This window comes from Hyperolius riggenbachi, chromosome 4, assembly GCF_040937935.1.
Source record: "Hyperolius riggenbachi isolate aHypRig1 chromosome 4, aHypRig1.pri, whole genome shotgun sequence".
Taxonomy (NCBI): Eukaryota; Metazoa; Chordata; class Amphibia; order Anura; family Hyperoliidae; genus Hyperolius; species Hyperolius riggenbachi.
Window position 1 is genome coordinate 133,663,212 of NC_090649.1, and position 18,646 is coordinate 133,681,857.

The 18,646-nt window shown below is 43.4% G+C and overlaps 1 protein-coding gene across 9 annotated transcripts in view; it reads left to right on the forward strand.

Moving 5' to 3' along the window:
• Positions 1-18,646, forward strand: part of LOC137570520 (beta-galactoside alpha-2,6-sialyltransferase 1-like) — a 126,928-nt gene that overhangs the window by 31,187 nt on the left and 77,095 nt on the right. For all 9 annotated transcript variants that reach the window (XM_068279208.1, XM_068279204.1, XM_068279211.1 and 6 more), the window contains exon 2: positions 13,393-13,461. The gene's annotated coding sequence lies outside the window, so the exon portion shown is untranslated. The remainder of the gene's footprint in view (positions 1-13,392; positions 13,462-18,646) is intronic.

Sequence of the window (18,646 nt, forward strand, 5' to 3'; positions counted from 1 at the left end):
AACTGCAAGGCATCTAGGACCGAAACGCTGGAGCAACTGTCCCCAGGCAACGGGCCCTTACAGGTGTGAACAGGGTGAGACAGAGACTTATCTGCAGAAGAAATAGTGACATCAACAGGACAAACGTTATTAGGCATAATAATTTTACTTTTGACGCTGCATAGTCGAGAAATTTTCCCCATAGCAGGGTCCCAGACGGAAGATCTCAAAGATCTGTTTCTAAATGACAAAGGATCCCACACATCCTTGAGGAAACCGGCAGACTCATGCCGATCACAATCTGCAGGAACATCCGAGAAACAGGCATCAGATCGCACAGATTCAAACTGCACACTGTCAGGAGCAAATCCTTCAGGATTCACACAGGAATCAACCACAGCGGCACACTCATTCATTTCAGATTGCACAAAGTCAAGACTCTCATGCTTTACCCCAGAAAGGCAGGAACAATCATCCGACAACGATGTCTCTTTATTGGAATCAATTGGTTGGTGTGTGTGCAACTCATCCAAAATCGTTTGCCATACATAGATCACCAGATCCACATCATCCTTGTCACATTCATCGGAATCAATCAGAAGGTACATCGAATCGAGACAAGCATTCAAGACATTTTCGCTTTTTGCGATGTAAAAATCGCAAAAGGCTTTCCAATCAAAATCGAATTCTTCCAGCAAGGCCCCAATATCCCAGGAAGCAAATGGGGGTTCAAACAGGCCAGTATCCAAATAATCTCCATAGGGTTGGAGTTCAGGAACAAGAACAGATTTTTTAACTGCTTTAATGTAGTGTGCGATCCTACCTATAGCAGGATCCACATAAGCTTTGGATTGGGGCAAAAAAGCCGGAGACGGAACAACATCATTACAAACATCAATAGGGAGTGTTTTATTCCGATGCTTGCGTTTTTTAGTTTTTCTCTTTTTCGCCACTTTGCATGTCTGCTGTTTAAAACCTGAAGTGGCAACAGACACATTGAACTGATTGTCATACTGAAAAGTTTTGCATGGAAGGGAAAGATCAGCTGACTTATCAGCAGCTACACACTCAATCAGAGCAGGTGGTAAGCCAGGCAGTTTAAACCAGTGAGAGAATATCACTGCAAGCAACTGATACAGATTACCATTCCAAGAATTGATTTTTAACAGATTATATGCCCAGGTGAACAAATCGTCTTTTAAGAGCACATAGGCAAACACAAGAGCCGACGTGGACGGATCAGAAATCTGAAAGGTGGGATTCAGGCAAAACCTCACACATTCAGAAAGAAATTCCGCCTTGGTCTCTGAATTAAGCCTTTTAAAGCTCTTAAAGACACAGGACCCAAATTCGACAAAATCGTACAAATCGAAATTTCCGTCTACAATGGGGTTTTGGGTTGGGCTGTTCATACTGTAACGATTGTGGAACTTTCCCCGTGATCAGCGCACAACGTGTGCGCTGACACGGCGGAAATCCTCCACAAGCGTATAATTTGCAGGAACCCAGCAAAAGGTGCTACGCACCCGTAGAGGGAAAATTCCTGTCGGCAGATGGCGCTGGGGAGTGCAGAGGAACCAATCCTCTGTACCTCCACAAATGCCAGACAGGAATTGTACAAAACGCAGGACGCAATCGCAAGAGAGGCGATTGCGAATGAGAATGAGCAAAGGGACAGGTTGTATGTGTGTGTGCCAATCCAGTCGCCACCCCGCAACCGCACACACACAACAGCAGATATGAAATAGGAACGCGATCGCGAGAGGTGCGATCGCCAGACAAAACACAAGGCAGAACAGAAGAGAATACGAGGGTAGCAAAGGCACAGCAAATACAATAAGGAGATACGGAAAATAACAACCGCTAGCTAACCGCGAACACCGCACTCATTCGCAACAGTGCACGCGGTTATGCGCGATCTCCACGTGATAAGCACAATAGAGACAAGCACGCCTAACTAACCATAAACAGACAAACATGAAACAGGGGACGCGAGCGCTTGCTTAACGGTTACCTCACCGAGCCTGTAGCAAGCGCAGCGGACAAGACAGACACACGAAAAACAAGAACTAGGCAGGAAGGATCCACCGCTCTTCCGCCAGAGCAAGTGTGATCCAAGCAGGAACACAGATCAGAAAGATCCACAGCCGCTAACGCTAGCGGCTAGTGCGATCTCAGCAAGACAGAACGATTCGCTATCAACCGCCGCTGGTGACAGCGCAATCGCGACCGACAAGACAGAACAGAAGGATCCCCAGCGCTCGCACAAAGTAGCTAGCGCGATCCCAGGAGACAGAACAGAAGGATCCCCAGCGCTAGCACAAAGTAGCTAGCGCGATCCCAGAAGACAGAACAGAAGAGATAGCTGGTAGCAACCGCTGCACCAGCTATACTCCAAGAACATAGATCAGAACCATTTCCTGTCAACCACCATAGGGACAGGACAATGGCAAACAGGCAAGACAAGACAGAACAGGCAATACAGATAATACAATCCTAACAGCACTAGGGAAATCTGCCTAGCGCAGACTTAGGAATTACTCTAAGCTGATGTTCAAACAGAGAGCAAGGCTGACACCCCACCAGGAGTGTTACATAGGACGAAATCCTTATGAACAGCGAAGCATTGTGGGAAAGACATAGTACTTATAGTACACGCCTCCAATGACTGTGGCCAGGCAATTTGCATGACAACATATGCAAATTCCTCTGCAAGCACAAGCTGCAAAACTGACAGAAGCTGTTCTTTCCAGAGTACTGCAGCATGCAAACCTACACAATGGTCAAAAGGCTGGCTGCCTGCACAGGCAGCTGAGCAAATCATCACATTAAGACTGTAACCTGAAATAACCTTAGAGTAATGCTGGGAATACACCATGCAATTTCCCATCAGATAGATGGATCGAGAGATAATTTCCGAGAGATCTGATCTGATTTCGATTGTTTATATAATCCATTTTGTGATTACTTCTATACAAATCAATCAGAAAAATGATTGGAAATCAGATCGGACCTGTCGGAAATTATCTATTGACCCATCTATCTGACGGGAAATTGCACAGTGTATTCCCAGCATAAAACAAAGCCCTGATTAGATATACTTTTGCCTGCATTAAAGGTGGCCATACATCTCTTAACCTGCCACGAGATAGATCAATCAATCAATCAATCTGAAGCGAGAGGAATCTATTGCCTGTCCACACACTGCAGACAGGTTTTGTCCTAGCACCGCCGCCACCACCTGCCGCTGCCCCCTTCTTATAATGGGTGGGGGGACCTGTGCCCTTGGTGAGTGTTCCGGGCTCACCTGTCATGTTAGCAGGACTCCTCGCCACATCCCATGTCTACCGTCTTTTCGGCTCACCCTGTGCCAAAGTGCCCGGGTGTCAAAGTGCCATGTACGCCTATTTTTCCCCCATAAAAATGCCAGTAAAGTTAATTTTTGAAATAAATGTTACCCAAAGAAAGCCTAGATTGTCCTGAAAAAATTTGTTGGAATAAGTTAGAAAAAGTTATTGCTGTATCAATAGTGACAACTGAAATACCAAAATTGTAAGAAATCTACAAGGGGAAAAAACTTGGAATGCTAAGTGGTTAATCAATCAGTTAATTTTGAACACTTTCTTCATTTTTATATCAGTTTTTGTTCGATTTACGAATTAAAAAGAACATTTCTGATCCCTAATAGATGGCCTTTTAGCCTAATTCTAGATTTTATTAAATAAAGTGAAATCGCAATTTAGCATAACATATAAGAAAAACATTTTTTTCTACTGCCCATAATTTTATTATTTTTGCATTTGCCCCACAGTAATGTCACCTGTGTAGAAAAACAGCTCAGAGAACAGTATTGCTAGGAGCTGTCATTGCATATGCTATGGTATAACATCAAATTCAATCCACTCTTTTTGTGTACTGTAGAAAAACAAAAAAAAACCTCTGTGTTCTGTTTGCTCAATTTTATCAACTGCTATTAGTGCTCAAAGAATAATCTGGGAAACTGATGAGTTTCCCAGCAAAGTGAAACACAGTCTGTTAACCCCTGTGGGGTTTTATGGTGTTGTTAGTCTTTAGAGTACAGAGAACATTTTGACCATAGTTCCACTTTAAACTGCTATGAATCAGCACAGTCTTGACAAAGTCCCTGATTAAATAAATTATATACCAGTTACTTAATAATGCTACTTTAGTTTTTAGCTGCAATTTTTTTTGAGAGAAATTCCTCTAGAATGGCTGTATCTTTTTATATAGCCACTACATAACTACAGTATGATTGTACCTGAAGCCTTATAATATCATCAGCAGTTACCTGCAAAGTAGTATCCAGATATTTGCTAATTTTCAAAGCTTTGTAATACATTGGCCTCAATTCACTAACCTTAACTCCTGTCTTTAATAACTCTTCTGAGCGGTTTTACAGTTATCACAATTATATCACCATGGTGATAACTGTAAAACAGCTCAGAAGAGTTATTAAAGACAGGAGTTAAGGTTAGTGAATTGAGGCCATTGTGATAGTACTTTATGGCACATTCACACTATTGCGTTATAGCTTAAATTATAATCATACAGCAACATGATGCTGTGACCCCACAATAGGATGTGCATTGCCACTGCGGTGCATCAGATTCCATCGTAAGAACGTAAGCCAAGCTGTGCGCTACGGAACACCATGCACGTTATGCCCGTATTACAAGCGAATGGGGATGAGGTACCATGCACTAACAAATGTACAGGGCTGTGGAGTCGGAGCAATTTTGGGTACCTGGAGTCCGAGTCGGTGGTTTCATAAACTGAGGAGTTGGAGTCAGATGATTTTTGTACCGACTCCGCAGCCCTGCAAATGTGCATCACTGGTAGACAATTATTTTGAAATCCGATGCGTTGTTCTGCATGCATGTCGCAGCAGATTCAGCATGAATTAATCCTTTAAAGTTGGATAACAGATGCTTTTTCTGTCAGCATGCTTTTAATAGGTTGATGTTGACATGCTTATATCCGGTCCACTATACCTGAATGTGAAAGTAAATACAGTATCTTTTCTAGGTAGAACAGGATCAATTTTATGTAGATAAAAGTTGATTGGATTGTACGATCCTGTCCAACCTTCAAAGCTTGCCAAACCACTTGCTGAGTTTTTCTGTTTTTTCTTATGGTACAACAAAGTGAGTCAGTTTCACTTTAATACATTACTTGCTCTTCTTCCAGTCTCCGGAGGATGCAGCTTGTTGTGGAACTATTCACATGCATACTTTCCCAGTAGAAAAAAGTAATGGAGTACTTGCAACTTAAACACTCTATTTTTTTTTTGTTTGATTGCCAAAGCTACTGTTATTGAACGTTATAGGGTAGCTCCTAAATAAAACTAGGGCATCTCTTAAAAAGGGAACCTTGACATGGTACATGTTGAGAAAGATTTGTGTATGCACAGTGGCAAGCAAACAAATTCATAGGTTGTGTTCCTTTTCTTCTTTCTCTGCCTGAAAGAGTTAATGTTCAGCTATGCAACTGACAGTTTCTCTGCAGCTGAGACCCAGTCCGACTATAGCATCCCTCAGTCATCCCTGATAAGGACTTACAGCCATAAAATACTTAGCAGACATCTGGGCTTCTGAGAGCAGGGGATAGAAAAAGAAAGTCAATAGTTCATATAGTTTTCTGAGACATGTGACAGACTTTGTCATTGAGCTGAGACAATACAGTAAATATACTTTTTAAAGTTTTTAACCACTTCAGCCTTCAACTTTCACCTCCCATTCATTCGCAATTAACTTTATCACTACTTATCACAATGAAATGATCTATATCTTTTTTTTTCTGCCACCAATTAGACTTTCTTTGGTTGGTACATTTTGCTAAGAATTATTTTATTATGAATCCATTTTAGGTTCCAACAGAGCAGCGCTCCAATCCAAGTATCCTTATGTCCAGACAGTATGAAAATCGATCACCCTATAAAAACAGACAGTACATAGCGCAATACTGTATAGGTATAAAACACCCTGTGATCACTTCAGGACAGAAGAGGTAGTGCCTACACTGGGAACACTTTAATGGAGTACACTCCCTCAAGTGGGTTACACTCACCGTGTCCTTCCTTGGTATAGTAGTATATCAGCCCTCCTATGATCTGGGTGTGGAAATCTTAAAACCAAATCATTTAAGAGACATACATTGTGTAAAATTGTAAACCTTTTAATTGCTAAATTCCACACTAAATTCTGCATTCCAGATATATAAAACAGAGCGCTTATCTGATGGTAACAGCATCCGCCGCGGTCGGATACTGCTGCACGCCCTCAGTAGTTACTCTGCTCGTCTCACTTCCTGGATTGTGTCCTGCATGACGCCAAGCTCCTCCCTACGCGTTTCATCAGAATGACTCATCAGGGGCTGATATGCTACTATACCAAGGGGGGACACGATGAGTGTAACACACTTGGGGGAATGTACCCCATTAAAGTGTTCCTGTTGTAGACACTACCTCTTCTGTCCTGAAGTGATCACGGGGTGTTTTATACATATACAGTATTGCTCTATGTACTGTCTGTTTTTACAGTGTGATCCATTTTCATACTGTGTGGACATAAGGATACTTGGATTGGAACGCTGCTCTGTTGGAACCTATTTGGACTGGAGAATATATGTGATCTTTGTGAGCAAGCGCACCCCTTATCTGGAGGAACTTGTGACATTATTTTGTTTATATTTAATTGCCATATCAATCGCTGTGCTAAGGAGCGCAACTTTTTAACCCTTTGGTTATTGGAATTAGTTTATAAATCCATTTTAACAGGAATATTAAGAAAAAAATGGAAAAAAATCATTATTTCTCAGTTTTCGGCCATTATTGTTTTGAAAATAACACATGCTACTGTAATTAAAACCCAAGTATTTTATTTTCCCATTTGTCCCGTTTATTACAACATTTAAATTATGTCCCTATCACAATGTATGGCGCCAATATTTTATTTGGAAATAAAGGTGCATTTTCAGTTTTGCGTCCATCACTTATTACAAGCCCATAATTTAAAAAATAACAGTAATATACTTTACTACATACATCTTAAAAAAGTTCAGTCCCTAAGGTACTTATTAATGTAATTTTTTTGTTGTATATTATTTATTTTTCAAAAAAAATTATGTGTACCTATCCTATTGGGGAGTGTGGGAGGTAAGGGGCTAATTTTAAAAGTAAAAATATGTTATCTGGAAATTTTTATTTCCAGATGTAAATTTACTATTTAGCCACAAGATACCCTCACAGCTCACTTCTGCATGCGTAATATTACTCTGCAAAGCGGAAGTCATGAGTGGATGGGACAGAAGGGTATTTGTGAAAGACGGAGCTGTCTCATTGACGGTGTCGGTCTTTCATACGGGTACTTAGATCAATGAATGAGATTTTTATTCCCATTCATTGATCTCCAGGCTAACGGAAGGTGGTGGGAGCACGCGCGATCACGCGCACCTGGCAGCAGTGCAGCCTATCTGGATCTAAAGCCCCATCTTCACGATACGATTCTTTGTATGATTTGATTACGATTCTATTTACGATCCGATTAAATCCGACATGTCCGATCAGAATTCGATTCAATTCGATTTGCCATTGTTTTGCAATGGCAAATCGAATTGAAACGAATCGAATCCCGATCGGATATGTCGGATTTAATCGGATCGTAAATAGAATCATAATCGAATGGTACAAAGAATTGTATTGTGTAGATTGGGCTTAAAAGTCATTTTTAGGAGTAGTATGATAGATAGAATTTTGTATCTCATCAGTTTATTTTCACTTACAGGGACCCTGAACCCTGTAAAAAACAAAAAACAAATTTGGACTTGCCTGAGGCTTCCTCCAGTCCCCCATAGCCCTCGAGGGCTCTCGGCATCCTCTAGGACCCTTCTGTGGTCCAGCTGGCGGGCCCCTTCTCCTGACGACTGTGCATGTGCAGCCCATCCACGCACCCATCTCGATCATGCACGCATCGCCGTAAGCCTCCTACACATGCACAGTTCTTAAAAGACTGAACTGCGCATGCACAGGAGGCTTACCGCAACGTGCACGTGATCGAGCCAGGTGCACGGGGCTGCACTTGCGCAGTTAAGACTTCAGCTGAAGTCGCCAGGATAACGGGGCCACCAGCGGGACCACAAAGTAGACCCAGAGGGTACAGAGAGACCTCACGGGCTACGGGGGGCTGGAGGAAGCCTCAGGTAAGTCCAGATTTATTTTTGATTACTGTTCAGGGTGCCTTTAAAGAGGATCTCCAGTGAAAATAATGTAATAAAAAAAGTGCTTCATTTTTACAATAATTATGTATAAATGATTTAGTCAGTGTTTGCCCATTGTAAAATCTTTCCTCTCCTTGATTTACATTCTGACATTTAACACATGATGATATTTTTACTGCTGGCAGGTGATGTCAGTGGAAGGAGATGCTGCTTGCTTTTTTGGCAGTTGGACTCAGCTATAAACAGCAGTTATGTCCTACAATGCATTGAGGTTCACAGACAGGAAACTGTCAGGACCATGGTCCTGACATCACACGGTGGGAGGGGTTTCACCACAATATCAGCCATACAGGGCCCCCTGGAGATCCGTTTGTGAAAAGGAAAAGTAGAGTGTTGTACCGTGTTAGCCATCAGTAAAAGCAAGGAGTCTTGAATCAGGATGATACCATTTATTAGCTAACTAATGGCCCATACTCACGGGCTACAATTGTCGCCACAACACGCGGCGCGCGCGTGTTGCGGCGACAGGTCGCCCGTGAGTATGGGCCGTTGAACGGGCGCGCACCCCGAACTGTCGCCCGTCGCTGATGTCGCCAGGCGATTGAAATGTTCAATCGCCTGGCGACAGTCGCCGCCGCAACTCCGCCGCAGCTGTCGCTAGTCCGCGTGAGTACGCGGACTAGCGACAGCAACCTCCATTGAGGTATGCAGAGCTTCCGGCGGGGGGAGGAGGAACGTCGGCGACAGCTTCCGTCGCGCCGCTGGTCCCTCTTCCGCGTGTGTACGCGGAGGGACCTGGTGAGGAGCTGTCGCCGGCCTGTCGCCCACACGCTCACGTGTGCTGGCGACAGAGCCGGCCTTAGAGTACGCGGGGTCTGGGGCGAGTGTCATATGCGGGGCCTAGAGGCATAAGTGAAGGCCATGTACCGTACCACCACAGTCACGGGCTTGTCCACCTCTAAAGCAGTATGCCTTATTATTGATTAAAAACTTGTTAAAGACCCCTAAGCCAACCAATACAGGAACAATTACAATACATAATGTAATCAAACTGTACCTGTCCCTAGCTCCCCAGCCATCCTCTACCTATCCCTAGCTCCCCATGAAACCTAGCACCAATCCCCTGCCAGTCTAGAAGCTCCAGCCTGAGCCCCCTCTAGCTCCAGTCCATGCTTGACTGACCTAAATGCCCCTGGGGCCCTCAGGCATGTTACCTTAATCTGACATTTGGCAAGCTTCATGTCAGTGCAGAAATTCATTACAAAAATGCAAACGGCATAGTACAGTAAAGCATGCTGAAGATGAAAACCTAAGCAATAAAAGGGGGGGTGCAAAATATAAGGTGTGTAAAACAAAATAGGAAAATCTGAGTATTTGTAAATGACACACTGCTCAGAACACAAACAGCTAGACTTCTGTAGACCTTTCGTTCACCACCACCAAAATGAGCATGGTATGGCGGGCATGACAATGCGGGGCCCTCTTCATGTGCGGGGCCTGGGGCGATCGCCCCACTTGCCACCCCCAAAGGCCGCCTCTGGCTGGCGACAGGCCACTTTTGCAGCCCGTGAGTATGGGCCATTAGAGATGAGTAAACAGTGAGCTTTTGGCTTATAAAAAGCCTTCGTCGGACTGGTTCCTGACCAAACCTGAAAAACACAGCTATATACACTGACATACAGAGGAGAAACATTCTTTAGCAAACATAAATGTAATTAGATGCCTTAACTGTTACTCGGGAAGCTTTCCCAGGCATCCTAGCTAAATTGATAAGATCAACAGTTCCCTCAACATAACATAAAGTAGACTCTGGTGATGGGGAGACATCGTAAATTCCGAGTTCAAATTGTAACTGGGCTGGTTACATGCACCATTAATTCTAAACTAAAGACAATTGTGGCATTTGAAACCAGCACATGAAAGCAAATTGTAACGATCGGTGTCAAGACGCAGAGAGAATCTGATTATTGGTGGGCTGCAGACTCACCAATAATGCAGATATACACCGGATTATGAATGATCTGCAGAATCACCAATAATCCAGGCATGTCTAACCTCTGGACACCTGAGACGTGAGTGTACAGTATCACAGTAACACTTTGAGAGAGAACTGCCAGGAAGACTGGAGGCAATGAGGAGAAGGAAATTCACCCCTAGACGTGGGTGAATTCCCTTAGGCCAAAGGCTCCCTAGGAGAGGGACCTAGGCCTGGTTGCAGGAAGCCCTGCTGCTAATATGAACAGATTTGCCCTATCTGGTAGTGAGATCCTATCTCACTACAGACTAGTGGCGAACCAAGGAAGTACAGATATACAGTGCTAGTCTTGGGTGTGTGGTCCGTAGTTACAACACCCTGGAACTGGTCTAAAGCATAACATAGAACTGACTCAGTATCCTAGTCTTGGGTGTGAGGTCCGTAGTCACAACACCCCGGAACTGGTCTAAAGCATAACATAGAACTGACACAGTATCCTAGTCTTGGGTGTGAGGTCCGTAGTTACAACACCCTGGAACTGGTCTAAAGCATAACATAGAATAACATAACATGAGAAGGTAATCTAGCTCAATGTGGATTCCCAGGCCCGTCCTGGTTCAACCACACTGTAGGATCTGAGTGAGGTCTGTGTGCTAACACACTAGCATTTGCAATGGCAGACACCCAGCAACTGGCAAGCAAGCTGTACATATAGCTGCTGGAGTCTGCCGCCCCGCCCAAGCCACTCAGCCAGTCATGAGTCCAGCAGGAATCAGCTGATCCTCCCGATCAGCTGACACTTCCCCTGCTGGTATAAAGGTCCTGACATCTGGGCCGCGTGCGCGTAGCTCTCCATGTTGTCCATGTGAACTAACAGACCCAGCCACACCAACCGCACGCCGCTGCGTACAAACCGCCGCGTTGGACCCGGAAACAGCCGCCTTGCTGTCAGTATGAGCGGCGGCTTTTCTGTGTTCCCTCGTGGGGCCAGGCGCACGTCTCCGCATGCCAGCCGCTGTGCTGGACGCTGACTCAGCCACCCTGCCGTTAGAACACGCGGCGGCTTTTCCGCGTTTCCTCACATAAATGAAATGAATGGTGACAGTAAACACCACCTTACACAGCATATGACACAAAAAATGAATGAAAAGATAGAAAAATTAAAAGAATTGTAGCATTTAAAACCCATCGTACCAGCACAAGAAGTTAGAGTCCTTGTTTAAACTATCTTCTACAGTTTTGAACCATTGTATAAACTTTGTTTCTTGTGTTAGTCTCATGTTTTCCGATTTGAAGCCACCCATTACTACAGTGACGCGAAAATAGTGTAAACTGTGTCCAGGTTAACAAAAGTGTGTTGGTATTGGGAGATCAGTATATTTTGTAATATCCTTTTTTCTGCTGTTAATAGTGAACCTGTGGTGTGTCATGCGATCACGCAGTGGTTGACTTGTTTCTCCCACATAAATTCCTTTGAGGCATTTTGCACACATGATCAGGTATACCACATTAGATGAGTCGTAGGAAAAGGTACTTTATACTTTGTATTCCTGTTGTGTACCTGGTATAAGTATCCTGTCAGTGGAATGGATGTGTTTACAGGTCCCACACTTTTTCCCTCGGCAGGGGAATGATCCATTCTGCTCTTGCCTATTTAAGACACTCCTGACGATCATCTGCTTATGATTGGGTGGCTGTCGAAACGCTAGGAGGGGAGGTTCAGGGAATATCTTTTTCAACCTCTGATCCTTGTGTAGAACAGGATGAAGTTCTATACAAGGGCATCAGCTACTGATTGGGATAAAGTTCAATGCTTGGTTAGGGTTTCTCTTTAAGGTTCAGTTTAAAACTAAGCTAATTAATGCAGAGCTGAAAAAGACATTTCCCAAAGCAACCATATTGATTATTGTAAATTATAAGAGCTTCCACCTTTCAAGTACAAAAATCCACTGTGTAGCTGTGCTTGCTACTTGCATGCTGCTCCAACAAGTTTACATACTATTTTCCTTGCCATTATTATTTACTGGTGTGGCCAAATCTGGCTGCTTCTCTACAGTGTAGCTACATCTGCTCCTGTGGTTTTTAGGAGATGTTGTTTTTGATGCCAAGTTGAGGTTTCGCTTCCTCCAGCAATGCTTTCCCATGTGTCCTGTAGATGCTGAATTGCATGAAAATATCAATGTCCGGACAAGGAAGCACAGACAGAGTTCTGCTTCTATAGACAGGAAACTGGAACAGACAATCATTAACCGTGTACATCCAGGAAATACTAAAAAGACAGTACACATGCCATGGTAGCACAGAGGAGGTGCAGGAGACAGAGATGGCACAATGTTCCGACTTAAGAACAGATTCAGGTTAGGAACGAACCTACAGTCCCTATCTCTTTCTTTTATTGCAGTAATTCCTTATCTTTACGCTATAGTCCGACCCGGGCTCGATCCGGACAGAAACTGTCACTTGCATACCTGATTTTTACCTCTTTCAGGCAGAGAAAGTAAAAAAGGAACATAGCCTAGTTGTTTGTGTGTATGACACATGTCTATCTCATCATGTCAAATGTCATCTTGGGTGTCCTTTAGAAGTGTGTTTTGAGGGCTTGCTTGAAGGTGTTGAAGGAAAGGGCGAGTCTGGAGGGAGGGGGTGGGAGGGAGTTCCATAGGGTGGGAGTGTCTCTTGAGGAATAACAAAGACTGCATTAAATAAAGAACTGATTGCTTAGGGAAAGGGTTAGAATTGTGGATCGGGGGTCCCAAGGGAAATCTCTCCTCTGACACACAATAAATATATATATTAGTGATTTTATATATATATAATATATAATCACTATTTTTTATTATTTTATTTGAGGGGGGAATTTGAGCTTTAAATAAAAAAATTGATAAATATTTTAGGTACTAGTTTAAAATATATAACAAATTCCTGATTTTGACAATGTTGTTTCACTTATCAGGTTGTATTTATAGGATTGCTTTTTATCAGGCTATGGATACTATAACTCATTCTATTCTTATCTTTCCTGGCTGCATATGTCTGACCACGTGCCGTTATTGCTTGGGTGTGATATGTGGACACAATATTGTTGAGGAATGTCTCTCTGATTTCCCCTGGGCTGGCGCTATAGATATAAAAGAAGAAAGATTTGCCAATTTATTACAAAGAAAATACTCAGACCTCTTACTTATTTCTTTTCTTTTCTCCAGGATGTTTTAGTGGTTATTGTTTTCAAGGAAGACAAGGAGGATTACTTCAGTAAAAATCTACCTACAACAGTGAGTATTTACTGACATTATTTAAAAAAAGTTAAAATCAAGGTGGTATATTTTTCGGAACTAAACCTCCTTTTTAATACTTTACAATTAATTTTATTTGCCAAGTACGACTATGCTGTACTCGGAATTGCTTGTGGTTCACATGGCATAGGCAAAAGTACTCAAAACATCAGCTTTACAGCTTTACCATAGTGTATGCAGGGGCGTATCTGGGTAATATAACGCCTATGGCAAACACTGAAATTGTGCCCCCCCTTTCCTCAGTCAGAGCCCCCTTCCCCTCTAAAAACAGCATACTTTCTGGCATACGTGTGTTATGGTTGCTTGTGTGTTTAGGCTCAGGCTATTGCTGAGGTTACTTTTTTAAAGATAGCTCTCGTTATTCACTCTCTGTCCTGTTTTCTAACACTAAGCCAAGTGTGCCCTACAAGCATAAATTACGTAGCCATGTTCCCAAGATAAGAGTATATCTGATCTGAGGTCTGAATGACAGGGAGGCATGGAGGTAGGCACGACTATGCCACACAGGGGCAGGCATGGTGGCATAGCACAGGGCAGACATGGAGCCCATGGTGCTGTGGTGCCCATGGCACAAGCCATGCCTACACTTCTCTAGATACGCCTCTGAGTGCATGTTACATTTACAGCTACATTTACTAAACAATAACAGCTTTACAATAGTGCATGTCACATTTAGAGAGATTAAAAAATTGAGGCAGGCATGTGGAGCAATATGTTTAACCATTTAGAGCAATTATGAGCCAGGACATGGGCAGTACTACCCAGGGGGTGCTGTGAAGATCAGAGTGGGCGGCTGGGAGTTATGCTGACTAGGAGGAGTTAGGGTATGTAAGATTTTGTAGTTATAGACCGTGCTTTTCAGTGTTGAAATATATGTACAGTATTTGTTTTAGCACAGTCAATAAAACCATGTTAGTCAAATAAAATTCCTTTCTAAACCAGAACTGAGACTTTTAACCATGGGTGTGCGGTTTTGGTCTGTACTTTCCACTGACTCTTTTTGATTAGATAGTATGCGTCTACTGGTATTTACAAAAATTGTGAAGAAATCCAAAGAGATCAAGAGGTTTTAGTTTCAATAATATTTTATTGAGTTGCCAGAGAAAACACGTATACATCAGCAGTAAGAAAAAAACAAGGCCTATTGGCCATTATTCTCAAAAATATAGCTACAATACATAGCAAAGAAGCAATTGCGTCCGGACACTCTGGCCTTGTGTTTCCGAGGCTGCTAAGCCACTGGTTCCATGTACCAATATGGTGGTCTTGTACAGTAGTGGCCAGATTGTGGCGTAGAGTTCTCAAATTAATAAACAAAATACTCTCGCTCCACTTGACACTGGATCCTACTATGTGTCTTCTCGGCCTTCAGCCAGAGCACCTACCCCACGCTCAGTATGAGCTCATCCAATTTATTATAAATGCCACGAAGACCTACATAGCGTCGCAGTAGTGACAGAAACTGTTGTCATACTTAGCGGTTCTTAGGACGGTTCACACCACAATGTTGAATGAAAAACATTAAGGCTAATCTGATGGACAGGCCCACCATTTCGAAAAGGTTTGGCAGCCCTGGATGCAAAATATGTCCTCTAATGGTATTCAATCAGCTCTATCGAAATTTTGAAGGTTATGCTGTACCTATAAATTTATACTTTATCAGCCTGATTGCACTCTTTGCTTATTGACCAATTTCCAAGTTCAATATTGGATGTTCAAAGTCCTATGTTGATTCCATGTTCTCTTGATAAACTAATTAACGTAATTGTATACTTCTTTTTGAACTTTCATTTAAAAAAGAGCAAGAGGTTTTAGCAAGACAGTTAGAAAACATAAATCATCCATTTTAGTAACCTCTATGCTACTGGTATGAAATTCAACATTTATTTTAACCCATAGACTGCCACGGATGTCTAGAGGCATTCTTGTGTTTCCGCATCCAAATGCCATTGACATCTAAAGGCATCTTAATACAAAACTATTTCCACCTGCCCTGGACATCTTTAGGCATTTTTTGTTTCCTCCTGTTGCCCTGCAAATCTATTCAGCTTGAAAATGGACCAATCAAATACTTCCACTGCAATATTTGATTAGTCCATTTTAAAAAAGGTTTTCATAATATTTAGTATTATTCTGTTTCATAATAAAACGTATATTTCTCAAACTTATTTGCACCCCCCATGACATTCCCTACTGACTAATGCGGACTTTTCTACGTGAAGACTTGAGACAGACAGTTAAAAAACACAATGCAAACATAGCTTGCACTTGCTTGTAGCTTTTTCAAAAATAACCTGGTAGTATGAGGGTTAATTTCCATACTGCTCGTTAATGTGCGCTAGGGTGTAAGTCCTGTTAAAAGAGATCATCGGAAATGCAGGGACACCCTTGTATGTCTCTACTCATTGTATAGAGCCTTTAGAGTTAATAGATCTAAGCTTTGATGAGATCATTTACATTTCAAAAAAGAGGAAGACTAATATGAAGGTCAGATTGCAGTATACACTACAGAATCATATATAAAGCCTGTGTATGTGACAGTACTTTGTATGGTTCTGACCCAGTTCTAAAGTATGACTGAATGAGAAACTTTCGAAAGATTGCATAGAAATCTTGTACAGTTAGTCATTACAGGTATCACCTAAACAGCTTTTGTTGTTATGTTTTTGGATTATCTCCATGACTAATAACGGAACACATGCTACAGGCCTTACATAGTAGGGCTGCACGATTTTAGGAAAAAATTGAAATTGCGATTTTTCTCTCAAAAATTGCGATTTCGATTTTTTTCACGATTTTCTTCAAATCGAGCTTTAGCACTAAATTCACAATGCCCCCAGTATAGTTTAGCCAGCTATAGGTTCCCCAGTAAAGGTTAGCTAACTATAGGTGCCCCAGTATAAATAAGCCAGCTATAGGTGTTGCAGTGCAGGTTAGCCTGTTTAAGTACCGCAGTGCAGGTTAGCCTGTTTAGGTACTGCAGTACAGGTTAGCCAGTGTAGGTATCACAGTACAGATTAGCCAGTGTATGGTGCCGCAGTACAGGTTAGCCAGTGTAGGTATCGCAGTACAGGTTAGCCAGTGTATGGTGCCGCAGTACAGGTTAGCCTGTTTAGGTACCGCAGTACAGGTTAGCCAGTGTAGGTATCACAGTACAGATTAGCCAGTGTATGGTGCCGCAGTACAGGTTAGCCAGTGTAGGTATCGCAGTACAGGTTAGCCAGTGTATGGTGCTGCAGTGCAGGTTAGCCTGTTTAGGTACCGCAGTACAGGTTAGCCAGTGTAGGTATCACAGTACAGATTAGCCAGTGTATGGTGCCGCAGTACAGGTTAGCCAGTGTAGGTATCGCAGTACAGGTTAGCCAGTGTATGGTGCCGCAGTACAGGTTAGCCAGTGTAGGTATCGCAGTACAGGTTAGCCAGTGTATGGTGCCGCAGTACAGGTTAGCCAGTGTAGGTGCCACAGTACAGGTTAGCCAGTGTATGGTGCCGCAGTACAGGTTAGCCAGTTTATGGTGCTGCAGTACAGGTTAGCCATCCTGATCCCCTTTAGTGTAACCAGATTCCCCCCCCCCCATACACACTCGCACACACCTTTAGTGTATATAGACAGATCCCCCCTTTAGTGTATATATACCCAGATTCCCCATCCACCCTTAGTGTATATAGGCAGATTCTTTCCCCTCCCTTTAGTGTATATAGCCAGATCACCCCTTTAGTGTACATAGGCAGTCCGTCCCCCCTTAATGTGTATAGCTAGATCCCCCTTTAGTATAGGCAGATCGCCCACTTTAGCTTATATTGCCATATCTCCCCTTTAGTATAGGCAGACACACTTCACCACTTTCCTTTAGTGTAGATCCCCTTTAGTGTATATAGGCAGTCCCGCCCCCCCCCCCCTTTCCCCCACTTAATGTATATAGCCTGATCCCCCTCTTTAGCATATATAGCCAGATCCCCCCTTTAGTATAGGCTCTCCCCCCTCTTCCTTTTAGCGTATATAGGCAGATCCAACTCACGATGGTACCTGCTTCTCTCCCGGCCCCCTCCTCCAGCAAGTTCTGATCCCATTCGGCTTCACCGCATTAGAGTGTCGCGCGGTGAGCCGCGGTGAACAGGCAGCGAGTGTTGCTTGGTAACGGTGGGCGCCAGAAAGTGATGTCACACTTCCTGATTCAGGCCCCGCAATACTGGGCAACACTCGCTCCTTGTTCACCACGGCTCACCGCGCAGCAGTCTAATGCGGTGAAGCCAAACGGGATACGAACTTGCTGGAGGAGGGGGCCAGAAGAGAAGGAGGGGGCCGGGAGAGGAGTAGGTACCAGTGGCTCCAAAAATCGCAGCAAAACCGACACTTTGACGATCTGAAGATCGTCAAGCCCCTGATCGCGATTTTCGGTTTTAAACCGAAAATCGTTCAGCCCTATTACATAGACACATACACTATTTGTGTCAAAAATAAGAATCAGGCCTTACACTTAAAGCAAATCTGAAGTAAATTTAAAATCAAAAACCGATACTTACCTTTGGAGATGGAAGGCTCTGGGTCCTATAGAGCCTTCCTGTTCCTCTCATAGTCCCCTCAATCCAGTGCTGTCACCCCCCATTTGAACCTGTCGCCAGAGGAGGCTTCAGTAGGCTTTGGGAGCCAGAGGCTCCATACTGCGCATGCCTGAGTGCATGAGAAAGTGCGCTCACGCATGTGCAGTACGAAGCCAACCATCTTCTTAAGCACTCTGGCTATCAAAACCTTCCTAAGCTTCTTTTGGCGGCACAGAGCAGTACTCGACCCATCAGTTGAATACTGCTAATGGGGGTGAGTGAGCTGGAACGAGGTGACCATGAGAGGAACAGGAAGGCTCTATAGGACTCAGAGCCTTCCCTCTTCGTAGGTAAGTATCTTTTTTTTTTTTCCTTCCAGAGACAGTACAGGCAATGAGCACCATACAGACATTGTCACTTGCTTATACCTGAGTGGCTGGCACTGTGTCTATGGAGAGTGGTGGACGTATCACAGAGTAGCCACAGTAGAGTGGTAGCGTAAGCGCATTTGCATGCCATTTAGAGATCTGGCGTGCCATGCCAGATCATTAAAAGACTTTGGAAGACACCTGTTCCTAGATTCTTGGCAAAGAGTCCCCTGAATGGCTGCCTGGCCAAGTTA